Source organism: Akebia trifoliata, chromosome 15 (genome assembly GCF_017979445.1).
Source record: "Akebia trifoliata isolate Shusen 1 chromosome 15, ASM1797944v1, whole genome shotgun sequence".
Lineage (NCBI taxonomy): Eukaryota > Viridiplantae > Streptophyta > Magnoliopsida > Ranunculales > Lardizabalaceae > Akebia > Akebia trifoliata.
The window spans coordinates 24,678,332-24,692,232 of NC_141389.1; positions in this window are offsets into that span (position 1 = coordinate 24,678,332).

The following is a 13,901-nucleotide window of genomic DNA, read 5'->3' on the forward strand; positions in this document are numbered from 1 at the left end:
GAGATAATAAATAAATAAAAATCCAAAATACATCTAATGCCCTAAGGCCCACCTGGCAAATTTTCACAAAGATAAAATTCAGTTAAAATTTCCATGTGCATGAATAGTTTTCAGATTTATAAAGATTCTCCACATGCAGAAATAATTATCGAAGAAATCAAATATTATATATGCAGAAATAATTACCAAAAATGTCAAGTATTATATATGTAAAAATAATTACCAAAATGAGTAAAATTCCATATGCACAAATTAATTATCAAATCAATCAAAGATTATTGTGAGCACGAACAAATTTTTAAACTGGGAAAGTAATATAAAATGCACAAAAAAACAATCAAATGTCATCATGAGTATGAATATTAACAAAATGATCGAAGACATCATGTGCACGAGTAAATTACCAAATAAGTCAAGTATCATCATAAGCATGAATGATTATTGAATCGTTCATCATCTCCCATAGGCAAAATATAATTATCAATTTGACTCGAAATTCCATCTCAAACAAAATAATTACCAAAATGGGTCCATGAATCTGCCAAACAACAATTCCAATTTACAAACCTCAAAGACTACAAGAACAACTTACATCTTTCAAGATGGCAGTAATCATTAATAAAGGATTTCTATCACAATAAACTAAATCTTCGGGGTAGTAATACCATAGGATTGACTTCAATGCTCTATTTTTTCCTTTCATGTTAGTCAAATAAATTTTGAGAACATTCAGAACAATGAAATCAACCCTTCCATCAGGTTTATGCTTTAACTACAAATCCATTCATGCTTAATATAATATGACATAAAAACAGGAATGAATTAAAGATCTGCCCATTGTTTAGATTCAGAAGGTAAGGATTGGTTCCTATTAATATGGGCAGTCATGTAAACTATAACAACTCGCGAAATTTCTTTTAAGAAAATGAGTCCCATTTATGTGCATATTTGTCCACGCATGACATAGCATTCTTTTAAAAAGAAAATAATCTCGCGAATGCGTAAACATGTTTTGGTTGGTCTGAGGCAATGCATGTAGATAGATTTGGTGAGAGTTAATGAAGGCGTACCTGGTTCAAGTGCCACAACAAGGGGGTGTTGTAGACTCCAAATGAATCTCTTGATTAGAGGGCTGTAATAAGGAATGACTGTGTTGTAGACTTCGAATGTATCTCCTGCAAGTATAGTTAAGAAATATTATGCAGTCGAGCGGGTTATAGAAGATGTGGTTTGTGATTCCTTCAGAATTTTTAGATTATTGTTATCGCTGCAACAAAAGACTGTAAAGTCCGAGATTGAGAGACAATAGGGGTTGCTACTGTAATGGGGCGTGACTGTGAGGTGGGTATGCAGAAGGAGAAGGTGTCTTGGGACTGTTGGTTTGATCAGAGAAAATGGGTTCAGAATCGTGATATGGGGTTGTTGTAATGGAGAAATGGAGAGGAAGAAAGTAAAAGAAGAGATGGGTTGTCTGGCCCCTTTGTTGTTACTTACGTAAGTGATAAAGGGAGAGGGTCGTCCTTACTCCTTTGATGTCTTCTTTGTTATGAGAGATCCGAAGGCCCACGCCCTCTTTTTATATGTTTTTTTCAATTTCTTTTTTTGTTTTTTTCTTGGTCGAATTATTGAGGAAAGAAGAAGATACGTGAGGTTTATTTTTTGGGGTGATAATCCTACGCTTCTCAACCTACTTGGTTGGCTTAAGACTAATTTTTAATTGATTAAGATTTAAAGATGAGTTATTTATCGATCATTTCAGGATTGGTTGTTATGGTTGATTAAAAGGTATTGGTGTGTATTCGTTGAGCGGTTAGCTTGATTAAGGATTTTTGAAATGGATTTAAGGTGAAATTGATGATGGAATAGGAGTTGGCCAAGAGTGGTTCGATTTCTTTATATAATTTTTTTTTTAATATTTTCATTGGTTAAGATTTATGATTGATTAAAGTGTATTGGTCAATAATTAAGATTCAAAGTTTGTGTTGATTGGCCTGTTTGTGTGATGCTCGATTGGTTAATGATTTTATTAGTTGGATCATAGATCGATTGGTTGATTGGATAATTCTTAAATTTTAATTAAAATTTCATTCTTTCAATTTTAAGGCTTATATTTTGTCATTTCACGTGATTGATGGTTATCGTCCCATGTGATGAAATTTATCACTTTATGTGGCGATGGATTCCGTGCTACGGAAATCGTCATTTTATATGAATTTTTTAGTTTTCCTAAGCGCGTGGCTTTCTAAATTTTCTCTATGTGCATGAATGTTGTCAAAAGTTTATTTTCAATCGTATTTTCCTAGGAATTGAGATTTCTAAGTAAAAAATTAAATATCAAGGGGAATTTTGATCATTTTTGTAATTCTTTGTAAAAGTCTCCGTTTTTATCAATTTTAGTATTGTTAGACTCAAAATCACATTTTGAAACTAATAAAAATATTTTTGAGATATTTCGAAGGCGTTACTCCTTTTGTGTATTTTAGAGCTTGATTGTGGAATAAAAAAGATCTATTATAAACACTCCATTTTTGCATCTGTCCGATTTAACAATCCGTCACTCAATTGTTATAAATTCCTAATGATAAACGCAGGATATACAAAAAGTCAAAAACTTGTGAGAGACATCATCTTTCAAATCCCTTTGTTTCTTTCTCAATCCTAGTGATTCCATCTCCTCTTATTTTCTTAACACCCTCGATATAGAATTATGCACGCTTAAAATCGCTACACCATATATTTAATTTAGCAAGTATGCACGTTTAAGTTCGTTACACATTTTGATAATTTAAAGACCTCACAATACTAGGAAAATATGATTTCGAGACTTAGAAATAATCACGTTAGAACATAAAGAAATCGCACACTAAAATTCTTAAAAATAAAAAATAAAATAATAATAATAATAATAAAATGACGAAAATACCCTTCTTATCTTTTAGACCACCTTAAGAAATGTATTTTTTTTTCTTTATATTATATGAGAATCTCTTTGTTTGTGTGATTTTAGGACCTCGTTATGAAATAAGGTAAGAGAGTCTTCTTTGATTTCTAAGTTTTGACAGGCTTTTTTGTGTTCTGCACCACTGGACACTATAATCAACCACTAAGGAGAATGCCACATATTTAGAAAGAATGGCATTTCCATCTTTTAAAAATTAATTAATAATTTTTTACTGGTGTTGGACGGTTTGGATACAATAAATTTTTTTTAATTATAATTTATAAGATTGCAGATAAGAGGTAAATTATTGATTTAAAAAATGATTTACAAAAGGGAGAATTTGTAACTAAGATTTAAAAAAAAAAGCTTTTAAAAATGTTATTTTAATTTTAGGGGAATATATGAAAATGGTACTTGGGTTAGGTTCTGCATATTAAAATATTGGTTGAGTCAACTCAAAACTTGATTGAGTTGACTTTACTAGATTGGATTGTTGAGATGAGTTGATTCGCAAATTTGATGGAACCAACTCCCAAGTCAACTCGAAAAGGCATCGAGTGGGGTCAAAAACTTGACTGAGTAAAAAAATTAATATATTCTTATTTGACTTGTCCAAAATTGACTCATGAGCTTTTGAGTTGACTCAACTCATTGGATATTTAAGTCAAATTCTCGAGTTTTAAAATTATGTAATAAGCACACAAAGGAGTAGATTCTCTTGATTTTCTTAGAATTACGTGACTTAGCTGACATTACCTATGTTGTTCATGTGCTTAGTTAGTTTATTTTTATTGCATAATTTGCGCAATGGGCATCTATTGTTCGTATTCTTCAGAGTTTATTATTATCCTTATTCTCTTCTTTACAACTTTTTTTTCATAATGGGAGTTTCCAGACTTACATCTAACTAGGGGGATCGAATCAGTCAGGGTCGGAACTAAGGCATATGGGACCCTCCCCTGGGCACATACAACGCTCGCACATCAAATGCACTAGGTAAGTGACGGAACGCCCTTGTGGGTGGCCCCGAGGAAATATTGCTCATATTGGGTATCGAACACAACTAATAGACTCTCACCGCTTCTTTGCAACTTAGGATCTATTTAGATGCAACCATACTCTAACCAAGAGTTTCAAAAGTAGCCTACAAATTAATTGGCATCTTCTTCATTTTGAAGGGTCCAAGCCCCTTTTCAACTCCAATTGGTTCCACCTTCAAGTCACTATTCATTATTCCAAAACACTATTAAAACACTTAAAAATTTTAAAAATATATATAAAATAAAAAGAGTGTTGCTATTGGCACTCCAACTTTTACTTATTATACTCTAATTAAAAGAAGAAGAAAATTTAAGAAAATTTCTATTGGCACCCTGATTTTAATTACCTTAATTTACTTTCATAAGAAAGGAACTCTTGCAAAATTAGTGGCTCACAATCAAACATAAGTTGTGACAAATTTTCATCGAGCTTGATCGATTAATCGATTTGATTTGATTTTTAAAGTATTAAATGAAAAGACTTTAAATTTATAAGGGACAAGATCATGTTAAATGAAAAGAGGAGGCCAAAATTGACATTTATGTAAAAAAGGGACACAATAGGATTTATTGGAAACGGAGAATAGTGATAGAGGTGGAGCTTTAAATCTTCTCTCTCTCGCCGTCATATTTGAAGCAATGAATAATGATCTAGAGGGGTTTCATTCAAAATGAACACAGTTGAAGTTTGGTTGAGATGCCATCACCTCTATACTAGAAGTTTTGAAGGACAGTTGGAGTTGCTCTTAAGAGAAGTATGGAACAAGGTCTTGTCTTCTTTCTCTTTATTTTCTCCCAATCAAGTATTAAAACAATACAAAGGCAACAACAAGATTACATCTTAGTTGCTTTTTTCTTTTGTTACGGTATCATGCGGAACACATTCTTCTAAAAATAAAAGTTCAAAAACATCAAAATTTGTAATATAATATTTTTTTAGAGAACTTCTATTAACCCTCCAACTATTACTTATAACACACCAACCTACACATAAAACACCTCTTAATTTCAAAACGATTGGTATTTTATAAGTAAAAGTGGGGGTGCCAATAGAATCTCTAGATTTTTATTTGTTTATGTTATTTTTAAACTTGATTGTAATATATATGGGTAGTGTTTGACAGCCAAAGTTGGGAGCCAAAATTTGTCCTATATGACTTAAAAGTTTTGGAATGGACTAATTTTTTGTGAGGATCATCTTTATGGAAATCAGCCCAATGTAAAACTTCTAACCTAATCAAAAGTGGTTTACAAATTAACAGTAAACAATTGACAGTCCACGATTCTAAACCACTTTAGATCGGGTAAGAAGTTTCAAATTAGGCTGATTTTTTATAAGGATAGAGATCATCCTCGCAAAAAAATCAACCCATTCTAAAACTTATAACCCATATTGGACAAAAGCATTCATTCCCTAACATTGGCTGCCGAATGCCACCCTATATATATGGGAATGCTAATGTCCAAGACCTCATGAGAACATTAGCATTCTTTAACATTTTTTTTCAATGATACCCTTACCTATTTTGTCTTTTAGTGAAAAGACAAGAGCATCTTAGTCATTTCAAATAATAAATACTTGTCTCTCACATAATAAATGCTAAGAACATTTAATTTTTAGAATTAAATGTCTTATTATAATAAACGATTTGACAATCATGCAAACAAGTATTTATTGTGTAAAAGACCAACGCACCCCTATTTTTTCACTAAAAGACTAAATAAATAAGAGTATTACTAGGAACAAAAGTGTTGAAAAATCCTAATGTCCCAATGAGGTATTGGATGTTATACATATATATGATAGTGTTTAGTAAACAATCTTAGGGGGACAACATTGGAAAACAAAATTTGTCCTATATGAATTAAAAGTTTTGGATTGGACTGATTTTTTGTAAAGATGATCTCTATGGCGAGGAGATCATCCTCACAAAAAAAATCAACACAATCTGAAATTTCTAACCCTATCAAAAGTGATTTACAAATTAACGATAAAAATCAATGGTCCATAATTTTTCAACTTTGTAAATCACTTTTGCTAGGGTTAGAAGTTTCATATTGGGATGGTTTTTTGTGAGATTGATCTCCGCACCATAGAAATCTTCCCACAAAAAATTAGTCCAATCTAAAAATTTTGAGCAACATAGAACAAATTTTGTCTCCCAATATTTTCCCCCTAAGATTGTTTGTTGAACACTTCCCTATATATATTAAAACTGAGAAATCATGTTAGGGTTTTTTTTTTCCATAATTAGGTATCCTTGTAGACAACGAACCAAGATGATATCCGAGCTTTGCCTAGTCTATAAACCATGGTATTGTGCAAGGGTTAGTCTCGGGGCACGTACAACACCTACATATCACACGCACCAGGTAAATGAGGGTCTAGATACCAAACCAGTCTGCTGTCTACAGTGATACTCAATTATCAAAAAAAAAAAACCTAACATGATTTCTAGGTTTTTAATATACAAAAATAACGCAATCTTAATAATAATGGATACTTTGTTGTATCTAATATTGTATATCCTTTAGTAAGTTATTCAACAGGATATTCCAATTTCTTAAATTAATTATCACACACCAATTAAATATTAAAACACACCCTTCAAACATTACAAAGGTCTGGCTCAAATTATAATTTCAAAATTACGAAGCATTATAACATTACTCATTCAAACAACTTCAGTAGTTGTTTACATTTATGATTAGGCTCATGTAAAATCCTAAACCCCCAAAATTGAAATCTATAAAAAAAAAAAAGAAGGGAGTTTCTATTGGCACCCCCAACTTTTATTTATTCTCGTTCATTGACTTATTTTCTTTATTTTTAATTGGGGTGTAATAAGTAAAAGTTAGGGTGCCAATAGCAATTCTCGTTTATTTTTTAAATTTTTAATTTTTTTTGGGGGGGGGGGGGGGGGGGGGGCGGGGGAGGGGAGGGGTTATAATATTTCAATGATTTTGGGTATCTTGTCTCCAACAATATTAGATGATATAATTATCATTTTAAAGCTTATAAGATTGAAAATGAGGCTAATCCTCTCATATAGAAATAATTGGTTTGATGAAGGTTGAATTTGCAATTAAGTTGAAAAAGTATGGTTTGGAGAGAGTTATTTCAACTTCAATGGAGACTTTATAAATAGTACTTTGGTTTAGTATTCTTCCACTAGAACAAAGTCAACTACAAGGGGACAATCTCCATTTAATTTTTGCCACGTGTGAGAGATAGGTGAGATAACGTGTTGGACGTAACCCTAACGTCCCTATGGATCACCAACCCACACACCGCCTGTTGACGAGAGCATGAAAGTAAATTAGGGCTGACGTGGAACAGATATGTGTCAGCATCGGCAACAAGCGATCTCTTTGTTAAATGACGATAATACCCACGACAATTTTAAAAGCAAGAAAGCTAGGGCATGGAGCCATGGACTAGCTTTGAATGGTCAAAGATTCTTTTCTTAGAAAGCACGTGCAGATTGCACGTGAGAAAATCTTATATAAAAGAAAAGAAATTGATTAAATTACGTCAACCTTGCTAACAAAGGAAAGGTATGTGGGACACCTGTTGGTCCTACCTGTGTGGGCCCACTCAATGGTGTATATACGCACCAAAATCAATAGAGCTTTTATTGACACACCAACTTTTACCAAGAGTAACCCAATAACTACACTAATTCTTTAGTGATTTCATATGGAATTTTTCTCATTTCGATGCACTATTCCTTTTAGTTCCCAAAACATATTTTTTTCAATGAATTTGTCATTTTTATAATCAACGAATAGAGATTGATGATATGGCAAAATCGATTGTATTTTATCAACGAATTCGTTAATTATAAAAATGATGAATTCACTGAAAAACATGTTTCAAGAATTAAAATGAACAGTGTATCAGTCTCGAAATTTCGTTGTATTGAGTACATGAAATGAAGATTCACCCTTTCTTATGAATCTAAGCGCTCGTAAAAAAAGTTGATGTGGCAATAGAATCTCTAAAAAACAATTTGATTTGTAATTTGTAAAATTAACTATACTAATTCACATTTTTGAAAATAATAATAATAATATCCCAAAAAAAATGGATCTCAGATTTGTAAAACATTATCTTTATAAAAGAAATGTTATAATAGGATGATATTTTGTTCTTTCATCAAGATGGAAGGATACATTTTGAGAGACTTTCTCAACGTCCTTAGGAAAGTGAAGGAAAGGATTTATAATGAAAAATACCACAATATTTTTCTATATTCTTTTCTTTGCTCACTACGATATGATATTTAAAATTTTGCCCTCGACAATTTATCAAAATTACAGAACTATGTAAAGTCAAGAAAACATTTAATGTTGTTTAGTAACAAATAATGTCATGTGACTATGGGTAGAGTTAAGATTTTGCACACATGGGGGCAATTAATAATAGATTTTTCTTTTTTGTGGGGGCAATTATGGTAGATCTTTTTTAGTTTATCATAAATCTGTCACTGTTATTTGTTGCAATAGCTCATACATTCTTGTAAATTTTGAAAATTCTAATGAGGCAACTGCCCCCACCACCTAAGACCGACCTACTGATTTTGAACATGTCGATCAATAAATATTTAGTGATGATACGGTCATCCTATATATGGGTTGAAATGTAATTTGAAAGAAGTTCATAAATAGGACTTCATGATAATAAAAGAGAGATGTTATTGTCACACCAGCTTTTATTGATGCCACACCAATTCTTATGTAAATTAATTGGTGTGAAGTTAGTAAAAGTTGAAGTGACAATAGTAACCCTCTTAAAAACAAAGCTCAAATACAATGGGTATGAGTACTCCATCATGGGGTAGAAGCATTAATGAGTGTGCCAAAAGTCATAAGGTCACCATGTAACCAACACATGGGACAAGAATTAGGTGGTGGGCCTACCTTAGACGGGCCTAGACAAAGTCTAGGCAGGCCTAATACGGAAAAAAAAATTCTGAATTTCTATATGTACTAATGGGCTAAAAAAATAATATAATAAGTTAATATAATTAACATGTAAACAAAATAAAAACATCCTCTCAAATTTCTTTTAATTTTAGATATGCCCCTCCAAGTTTGGATGGATATTTGAGTACACCTTATATATGTTCTAAAATTAATTAAATACTCCTTAGACCACAATTTTAACAAAAGTTTACTATTTTAACAACACCTTTTGAAACTCCAACTGAAGTGACAAAATTTAATTTACCCATACCAAAGATTTCATGATTATATTATTAAAAATATTTTACAAATAAAAATAGCATAATATTATAATATTTCATAAATAAAATTGATATAATCATTGTTATTATAGGGGTATATTTTTTTTATTTTTAAATGTAATCTACGAACTAGGCACGCCCCCAATTAAGGATTTGTAGTTGAATTCGAAAGTAAAGAATTGACCTTCGAAAATAACCTCAATCTCGAACAAAAGCTATCGTATCTTTAGAATAGCCAACACAAGGAACCAAAACTTCCGTCTTCACATCCCATATTAATGCTTTGTACCCTTCAAGGTCTTTTTCTTTTTGCTTGTCGTAGTTGTCCCCACCCTTGGAGTGAGATAATCCCACAGTCACACGCATTAACCCTTTTGGAAGTCCCACTTGCTACTGATTGAGTCGAGGGTCAACCAAACTCTAGAGGGTGGCCCCATGGAATTCATTATTTTGTCGGGTTTTGAACACTTGATGTACCCTTCCCAAGGAGCTTATCAAGGCTTAGGTTGCCACTAGGACAATCCCCTTGGGGTTTCGTACCCTCTTAGGTCACCATGGGCATACCTATCGGTATTTAGCAACGAAAACCCGTCACTGAGATCTATGAACAAATTCTGCACAGATATCCATGAGTTTAAAAAGCCTTATAAGTGGGTCGAATCTAGAATCTTAGTTCATCGATCAAGAATTTTGTTCGCAGGTCCTCAACAATTCTATTAACCATACATTGGGCCGATTAGACACTCTTAAACCTTTTTCAACATCATTATTTCCATTTGTGATAGATGAAATTGAAAAAAAAAATGTCACAAACTTCACATTATCAATAATAGAAAAACTTTTGAGTGTTGTCCTCAAGTCATTTTATTTCCTCTTCCCACCCTTGAATCTACTTTGAAATGATGACATATGGCCCCTTGAGATGCAAAATTAGGCAAATCCACAATTCTTGACAAAAGTAATCCTAAGATGAGATAATCCACATACCCAATCTAATTAATAAGACGAAGAGCTCAATTTTTTTTTTAAGCAAACGAGACCATAAATTGAGTTCGATATGTTACAAAAATTGACACTTTTATAGGGTAGGGGAATATTAGAGATATAAAAATGACTGTAAAAAGGGGAGTTTGAAAGCGTCCTCGATCCGCGGGGTGCGCGGATCCGCTTTTGACCCTTGAGGTTTGGGAGTCGCCACCTAGTTATTACGGTCTAGGAACCGGATACTGACTCAAAACAGATAAAGAACTAATTTACTGATGAAAAAAAAACTGAATTCGGGGATCATATTACGGGATTGAAAGGTGTTAGGCACCAACCCCGCCCGGCCGAAGCCGGTCTCTACTAATTCCCAAATATATTACATTGCTAAAAGACCTATATAATAGAAAAAAAAAATTATACCTTTCCGATAGCAAAGACCTTGTTCCCTCAGATCTGACAAAAACTGCTCCTTGTACCGTACTCCTTACTTCGTTCTGTCTCCGGATTTGATTTCTGATCTCCGAGGCAATGTATCTTTTTTTTTTATTATCTGGATTCTTCGAATTTGTTATGGATTTTGGTGTGTTTTTGAAGGGTTTTTAGGTGTCTTTTAGGCTAAAATCGAAGGAGGGATGTTAGGTAAGCAGTTGGGGCTCCAAAACTAAGGTTTATGGGAGGTTAGGGGGGCTTTTAGACCTACTTCTCTTAGGGTTTATAATTTGATACGAAAATAGGGTGTGAGGACCTCTATTTATAGATTTTTTTAGGGGTTAATTTAGATAGAGTTAGTGTTTAATTAGAGTTCTTTTAATTAGAGTTGTGTTTTAGTTAGAATTGTTTTAGGTAGAGTTGTGTTTTAATTAGAATTGTTTTAGGTGGAGTTGTCTTTTAGTTAGAACTCTATTAGATAGAGCTATTATTTAATTAGAACTCTATTATGATTTTGACTTTTGGTCTTATTTGATTGACTTTTAATGTTTTGACTTTAGTCTTAATTGATTGACTTTTAATATCTTGACTTTAGTCTTACTTAATTGACTTTAATTTTGACTTTAGTCTTACTAGATTGACTTTAATACCTTGACTTTAGTCTTGTTTGATTGACTTTAAATTTTTGGAGAACCCCTTCTATTATATCTTTAATTCTTTGGACCCCCAAATAGAGGGGTCCTTAAAGAAATATCTCACGAACCCTCAACAATTTTTCATGAGAGTCCGATTGATCGATTTTTTTTGTTCAAAATTTTAAATTAATTTCATTAATATTTCACTTTAATTATTTAATATTTTATTTATTAATTTTAAAAATTTTAATTATGAAAATTGTGAAATTACCGTTTTGCCCCCGGAGAGGACTTTTCACGTTTTAAGTCGATTTTTAATATTTTAGGATGTTTTAGAATCGATTTTTCGTAAGGAATTCAATGGAAATATTAATTTTTTTCATTTATGAAGTTTTTATATGAAATGATTGTGAACTTTATGAGGGGCATTTTTGTAATTTTGTCGAATTCTGTGAAAATTGGCGAAATGATTTATTTGGTTTCGATTTGTTATTTTATGTGTTTGAATGGGTTTTTCTAAGCGTAATGTAGGTTCTAGGGATATTTTAAGGTTAGGGGTATTTTGGTAATTTGATAATTTTTTAGTCATTTTTATCGTGAAGCTTCTTTTTGTCTGAAAAATGATGATTTCTAAACTTCTGGGGTTGTATTTTCCTAGCGTAGCGTGGTTTCTACAATTTTATCAGTTCGAGATACCTCATCCGGATTTCTGAAACATTTCTAGTAACAAAATAAAGCAATGGAATAAACATCCATCATTGAGAACCGTTACGATCGGGTTGACGAGTTGATTAATCAGGCGGATGCAAAAATGGGGTGTCTACAGAGTTCGATTAAAGAAAAAACAATTCCAAATCAATTAAAATGATTATTTCTTATTTTTACAAAAATATTAATAATTAAATAAATTGGTCAAGTTTTTTATTTGACTCTGTATATTTTTAGATAAAATACTTCGTAAAGTTATTAAAATGATATTTCAAATATATAATTTTTTAAAAATCTTCAAAAGATCCTTTATAGATTAATATTTTATTAAGTGAGATTTAAATTGTTCATATTCTTTACTAGGGGATCATTCGGTATATATTCTCAAGGAAAAGTCATTCAAAGTCATTCTCCCAAAAAAGAAATCGAGAATTTTTAGCTAGTGATTGAAGATGGCTGCACTTAGTCATTGTTTATAAGACTTTCTTAGATGACCGAGGTCAAGTGTATAGCATCAATTTGACAAGACAGGGGTATCTCAAGTATTTAACAAAACTTGGAAGGGTACTTCTAAATCAATTTAAAGTGAATAAAAAAAAAAAAAAAGATTATTTTCTTTTTAAGAGTATTCAAGTCAATTGGAGGGGTTGTGTTGAAGTCAAGGGTATTTTCGACATTAAAAGAGAGTTCTCACGTCATCTTAGAAGCATCCACTTACATCGTAACGTCATGAGCGCGTGAAGAGATAATAAGTAATGACGTGGCATTTACAGTTCCTCACAAACTCTGCACATATACTTGTCAAATGACGATAATGCCCACGACAATTTCGAAAGCTCGAAAGCAATGTGTTTGCAGTACTTTTGACTTTGGACAGACAAAAGTTTGCACGTGAGAAAAATTTACAAAAAGAATTCAACTTTAATAAAGAGAGAACTTCTATTGCCACACCATATTTTACTTATAGCATTCAAAAATGTTAAGCTAGCCCATTAGGGTGTCTGGTAGTTGAATCAAAATTGATATAATTCTCAGACACGAGATGAGAATCATGGTTTTTAAACTCGTTCGAGACCGAGATGTATCATTCGAGTTAACTCGATATTAGATCTGAATGAGACCAACTCACAAAGTCATTTTTTTGATCGAGTTTTATGTCTCACATTATATTTTTTGAGTTATCTCACGAGACGTTTCAAAAGTATCGGAAAACTCGTCCGAGACGACTCGGTATCGGAACTAAACGAGACGAGACGCGATATCGAGTTTAAAAACCATGATGAGAATTAAGTCAAGCGTAGGACTATCAATGGGGGAAAAACTTTGAAGCGAGCAGTCCACTTCAAAATTTTGAAGGAACCCTCTCTATTGGATTACACGTGATATTTTAAAGGAGGTATTTTAAATTTTGATTGAAATGTAGGGACGAGAAATAAATTTAAAATACCACGTGTCATGCAACGAGGAGGCACATTATGAAGCGGATTGCGTGCTTCAAAGTTGGACTTGTCAATGGGTGGGCTTGAACAATGTTTAGTTGAACTCAAATTTAGTCAAAAGAAAGCAGGTTGTTCCTTCGACCAATTCTATACCCCTATTGGGACTAAGTCGATTATCCAAAATCCAACCCTAACCTTAACAGACCCTCGGATCGAGCTAAATTCATTTTTTTTTTGCTAAAATCATTTGAAGTTGTTTTTTTATTTTAAAATATATTTAATCATTTTAAGAATGAAATCATAAATCTAATTAGGGTAAATTACACTTTGACCCCCTATAATTTGACATAATTCCATTTGACCCCCTAATATTTTGATAATTATACTTACCTCCCTTATAGTTGTTTAAGGGGTTCATTTACTCCTCTTCCATCAAATTTCCATCAATTAACTGTTAAGTTCCTTTATAAAGACCA